Here is a 6,460-nt window from a genome sequence, read left to right as displayed (position 1 = left end):
TCCTAACTAGAAATTGAAGCACTAGGCAGGGCTCCCAGAAGATGCCACAACTTGTAGGTATTCAGAGTTGGGGCCCTTCCTGTAGTTCTGTGCAGCTCCTGGGTTACACTTCCATGGTTCCTGAAGACAAGAGGAACTGTAGCCCTCTGCCACAGAAGATCTTTTCTCCCCACTGCGGAGGAAGAATACTTGAGAGCATCCTCATCTTGGTGGGAGACAGAGCTAGTTCAGCTCAATGCAGTTACAAACCAGACACCTTCTCTTTGAACTGTCTTCCTTATACTAGGGTTTTGTCCTGCTCTGGCCTTACTCAAGTTTGCCTGGGGAATTAGGAACATCACTTCTGTCATTGCCAAGTATGACTCAGTCAATGACACCAGGTTCTGGCATGAAGACTTCACAGTTAGATGATTTTTCTACTTAAGGCACTTCGGTCACCCTTCCAAAGAGTCTCAATTAGTAGCAAAACAATGATTCTCTGGCTCCCCCACCCCTGCCTGAAGGCCAGGTATCTTACATTTTACCCCTCCCTCAAAGTTCTTTGGAACCCTTAAGGTACCAAAGGGGTTTGAGGCATCTCTTATCTCCACCATTTGCTCAGATTCTTACCAATTATATCCTCCCAATTGTAGGGGTCCAAATACCCCGGTTCCATTTAACTGCTTAACAGTCAGAATAACTTTTTTAAAAAAAATTTTTAACAAAGGAATATTCGCTTCAAAGGTATAGCAAGAAGAAATGACCAAAGATTTCCCTTGACTCAACACTCCCTTGGTGGAGAGGCAGTGGTTAGGTTCATAGCTTAACTCAATTTCAATAAAACATCCTACTAAGTTACGAGTCTGAAGCTTACCTGGGCACCCCAGCACCCTGGCTTCTCAGAATTTCCCTGCTGGGCTGGCAGTAACATCCTTCTTGGATCCCTGGCTCCAAGGTCCTCATGGCTCCTAAGTCTAGAGACTCTGCTCCTGCACTTTGAACTGAAAAGGACAAACAAATGAGACTAGTACCCTAAGTCTGTTTCTTGGGGCCACAGGGACTAAGGGGAAATAGAAGGTGGTCCTCCCCCTACCCACCTTAGTGCATGATACTCAAATGGATGGTGAATAAGATCTTCAGCCCTGGATAGCACCAGAAAGGGAAAGAAAGACTATCTCAGTCTTGTGGTTTTAAAGACATAGCCAATTCTGGCTATATAGCCAGCGGAAAGAGATTGCTCCCACCCATGTGGTGGGCCAATGTAATATATTTTCTCCCAGAATTAGGTCCTTGGTATCTCCCATATGGATGCCTCTTTCTTAGATAATCTGGGCACGTGCTAAAGCCCTGTTACACTAGTTTGAGAAAGCTGACATTATACCCCAGCTTCTCACCAATTAGCTCAAATTCTAGGTGAATGTTTGTGAAATCTCCCTGGAACAGCTGGGCAGGGTTATTTGGGTTATGGTGGAGCCATGCACTTTTCCTACAACTGTCCCTGATCAACAAAAACACTCCTAAAGAGATGACTTTGACAGCTTCTCATTACATTTCTGGGCATCAGGTGGCTGGGTTCAGAGTTAGCACAAATTAAAAATGCCACTGTTCCTTCTGCTCTGGACTTTGTGAGTGATATACTCACCCATTGATTTGCTTATGTCCTGTAGGGGTAAGCTTTTCACCCATTTCTTTTCACCTGCTCCTCCACATTGGTCTCACATCAACACTAGGAGGGAACAGAATAACAACAGCATAAATATTATTTGTCACACCAGCCCTGAGGGTGGGTGGCACTGAGTCAAGCTGTCCAATGGGGCTTCTCCTTTGGTACTCTGGCCAAAGCAATTTCACACAATTCTCCTGCAAGGCACAGTCCACAGCTTGCCCAAACTCTATCTTGGCTAGGGAGACTCTGCCCAGTAGGAAATCAGGGCTCCGAAGCCAAGATCATTAAAAAGTACCCATCAGCAAGTATTGGCTAAATGCTTATTTGTGCACAGAACTGTTACAACAATAAGACACCCTTTTTCCCCCAATTTATAAAGGTTTTATGGTTTATAGAGTATTGTCTTTGAATTTATGAGTAAAGTGACTGGAGGAGAGTACTTCTGTAAGCATTTGCATTTGGATTTGAACCCAGGTCTTCTGAATCCAAGTCTCCTGTTTTTTCCACTGCTGTTTAAAATTTACCCAGACTTCAAAATCGAATACAAATGAAGCCTTTTTTCACGAAGCCTTCCATCAATATCCCAGTCTAATCCATCCTCCTTTTCTAGTCTGAAGCTTTTTAGTACCAATAGCCTTATCCTTCTTAGAGCCATGACTAGGAATTTTTGGGTGGGATTGAGTGGGAATAGAGGAGAAACTGTGCTAGCATGGAGATGGGGGTGGGATACCATGAAGATATGCCAACCACAGATGCAGTTGTACAAACAGGGGGTGGGTAGCCTGTTCCCCAGAAAGACCCACTCTCATCCTTGTGGAAGGGGATGCCAAGACCCTAAGAGAGAGGTTTTCTGGCAATTGGATATGAGTAGGGCCAGGCAAGGAAGAGGGGGCCAGTGAAAGACTATGAGGTTCAAAGATGGTGGTCTCTGGATTCCTGGAGGGAGAAAGTGTCTCCTCCTTGGCAGTAAACATACCCCACTGAATCTCAGTAGCTTGGAATATGACTCTGATGATATTACCCTAGTTGCATTTCTGGTAATTCATAACACAATATTTTCAACGACTCACTACAAATTATACTGTGTTAATCGGGCCTCTCCAACTGTACTGTAAGCTCTGGTATACTGGAGAGAGTAGCAGATTTCGATCCAGAGACCACAATTAATTTCCTCACTCTACTATTTACCACGTGATCTTGAGCAAGCCACTTCTTTCTGGGCCTGTTTCTTTCTCTGTAAGTAACAGTATTAGACTAGATGTCTTTTCAACTCTAAATCCAGTGCTACTGGAAAGAGGTTAATTTCCAATATTTATATCATTAAAAATATCCCCTACCCTTCTTACATTCTTTATAGCAGAGATGTCAAACACATGGCCCACAGGCCATATTGCCATCTACAAAACTCCCAGGTGTGGCCTGAAGCAGATTAAAATAAAATTGGTTAGTATTTAACAAAATAAATAAAAATACAATAAAATGTTAACAGGTGATTTTCTAAGTCAATCTGTAACCACAGGGATCCTTATGTATGGTTTAGCTGCCCCTGTTTTTATTTTTGTTTGATGTCATTGCTTTACAGCACCAGGTATATTGCTAGACATGTAATAGTAAGAGCCCAAAAAAGTCTTGAATGGTGGCTTACTGGATGGAAAGGATCACAAAGGATATTATGCACATACCAGATGACTGTGCTGGAATTTTACTACAACTATAGACAAATAAGTAAAGGACACAGTGATATTTATACAACACTTTTCAAATTTCTCCTCCTTTGATCCTGGCAACAGGAACCTTATGAGGTAGCAAATATTAGCAAATATCATTGTCCCATTTTGCAGATTAGGAAGCCAAGCCTCAGAGAGGTAGGGTGACCTCCCTAGATTCAATGCTTTTTCAATTATAACACAATTGCATGTAGAAAGACCCTGCTTTAAGTAAACCCTTCATACAAGGAAAGAATAGAATCTATCAACCACATTGGGTTCTCACAAATTCTGTGAGTTACATAGAGGCCTGCTCAAGGTCCCATTAGATAGGAAACTTATTTAGTGTATTTAAAATAGGATTCAATTTGCCAGACATTGTTCAGAAACACATTTTTTTTAAAAAAAATACTAAGCAAGATGCTATATATGTAAGTTAATATTTTGGGATTTTCAGCATTAGTATGCCTTTTACTGGTGCTGCCAACAAATGTACCTACATTTCCTCAATTCTTAAACCAGCAAAATGTTCCTTTGTTCTCTCCATCACTGCTATCATTTGTATTTCTCCTCTCCCTCTGAAGCTTAACTCCTTGAGAAAGCCATCTTCACTAGGTGCTTCCATCTTCTCTTATCACCTGCTCCTAAAACCTCTGCTTCTAGCCTCATCACTCAGATGAAATTGCTCTTTCCAATGTTACCAATGATTCCTTAACGGCCGATTCTGATGGTCTTTTCTCAGTCCTCATCCTTCTTTACCTGTCTGCCGCATTTGACACTGTTGATCACTTTGTCCTCCTGTATGCTCTCTTCTCCCTAGGTTTTTGTAGCCCTGCCTTCATCTGATTCTCTTTCCTGTCTGATTGTTCCTTAGTCTCCTTTGCTGGATCTTCATTCAGATTATACCTGCTAATTGTGGGTATCTACCAAGGCTCTGTTCTGGGCCCCCTTTTCTCTTTATGTTATCTCCTTTGGTAATCTCATCAACTCCCATGCTCTGTTATCATCCCTATGCATGTGATTAAAATATGCATATATATAATGTATACACACATTATTTGTATATATCTATATTTGTCTATTGATCCATCCATCCATCCATCCCATCTATCTATCTATCTACCTACACCTATGATTTCATTAATATGAGGAAACTCCTATTAGAGCTCTAGTCTCTTTCCTGAGCTTCAGTCCTGCCAATTGCCTTTTGGATATTTTGGAGTCTATTGTCGACGGAGTCTATAGTCAACTGAAATTCATCATGTTCAAAATAGAATTTTTTCCCTTTAATCCTATCCTATTTCCATCTTCCCTCTTATGATCGAGGGCACCATCATCTTCCCATTTACTCAGGCTTGCAACCTCAGCAGCACCCTTTATCCCTCATTCTCACCCACCCAGCTAATATTGTCCTTTCTGCCATCACAGCATTTCTTATGTATGTCCCCTTCACAGAGCCTCCCACCACACTAGTTCACATCCTCATCACCTCTTACCTGGGCTATTATAATAGCTTTCTAATTACTCTTCCTGCTTCAAGTCTCTTTCTACTCCAAGCCACTCTCTGCTTAGCTGCCAAAATGATTTTCCTAAAGCATAAATCTACCCATTTCTCATGCGCTACTCAGTAAATTCTGGTGGCTCCCTGTTATGTCCAGGATCAAATATAAGTCCTTTGTTAGGCATTTAAAACTCTTTCCTACCTGGTTCCTTCCTATTTTTTCTGAATTCTTATATTTTATCCCCCTCTGTGTACCTTATGACCCAGATACATTGGTCTACTTGCAGTTCCTCTCATATTATGCTTCATTTCCTCTGTCCATGTTTTTGCATTGGCTGTACCCTATCCTGGAATGCTATGCTTCCTTAAATCTGAATCCTAGTTTCCCCTTCAAGACATAGCTCAAATCCCTCCTTCTGCAGAAGATCTTCCTGGTATATCTGGAACCTTCCTATACTTTTGTTGTTAATATATTTTCAAAGTAAATATTGCTTTTTAGAAGGTGATTGATGTTAAGTAGTTAAATGGAAATGGGGTGCCAGTTAGTCTCTAGTGGCTAATAGTGGGGGAACACAATAGGTGGGAGTTCAAATCAATAGCATTAGGGATGAGAAATCCCTAACCCCTCTGGGGCACCTTCTCCCCTATACCATCTTGGTCTCTGAGGAGAGTGGAATCACTCTTAGCACAGTTTCTAAATAGTCTTTATACTACCAAGTTCATGACCAAATGTGGCTTTGCTGCCTGAGTCCTAGGCTGGGTCCCAAAGGTCTGTCTCTTCTTGTTGCCCAAAGCATTGATACTAGGCTGTGTGCAAAACCCAGCATGGACTCTAACTTCCCAACTCCTGGGTTCTTGGACTCCAAGCTCTCTGGAGGTTTGGTTGGCTGACCTTTTGAAACACACAAAATTGATATTTCCAGATTAATCTGTTTCACCTAAAACAAAAGTACAAGCAGTGAGACAAAAGACTGAGGCTCATTTTCTTGGGGCCACATTTTGATTTTGTCTTCTTCATTGTCTCTCAGGACCTCTTACCAACTTTCTGTCTCTCTGTCTTTGTTTTTCCTGGATGTCTTGAGTTTCTTCTCTGTCTCTGTTTTTCAGTCTTGCCATCTATGTCTTCCTCTCTGATTCTCTGTCTATTTGTCCCTGCCTGTCCATTGCTTGGTGCCTTTCATATTCTCTCTCAATCTCTCTCTCTCTCTCAATCTCTCTCTCTCTCTCTCTCTCTCTCTCTCTCTCTCTCTTTCTCTTTTTCTCTCTCCCTCCCTCTCTCCCTCCTTCTCTCTCTCTCCCCCCTTTCTCTATCTCTGACTGCTTTATCTTGATACCTGTCTACCCATCTCTCTGTCTCTCTGCCTCTCCTTCCATCTCATAATTTATTATCTTGTACTTGTTGAGAGACATAAACACATTATTAGTGAAATAAATTGATAGGTACCTAGAGGTATCTTTTATCTTTCCTATTCTCTCTGTCTGCCTGTCTGTCTTTGAGGTGGGGAGGATATATAGCCACATTGTCCCTCATTCCTGAGAAACCTAGTTTTTGGAGGGTACTCAATGTCTTTCCAGCCTGACAGAACTTTCCAGAGATAATCCTCAGTT

The sequence above is a fragment of the Trichosurus vulpecula genome, chromosome 4 (assembly GCF_011100635.1).
Source record: "Trichosurus vulpecula isolate mTriVul1 chromosome 4, mTriVul1.pri, whole genome shotgun sequence".
Lineage (NCBI taxonomy): Eukaryota > Metazoa > Chordata > Mammalia > Diprotodontia > Phalangeridae > Trichosurus > Trichosurus vulpecula.
The sequence above is the reverse complement of the archived record's forward strand: the minus strand, read 5'-3'. Positions refer to the sequence as shown.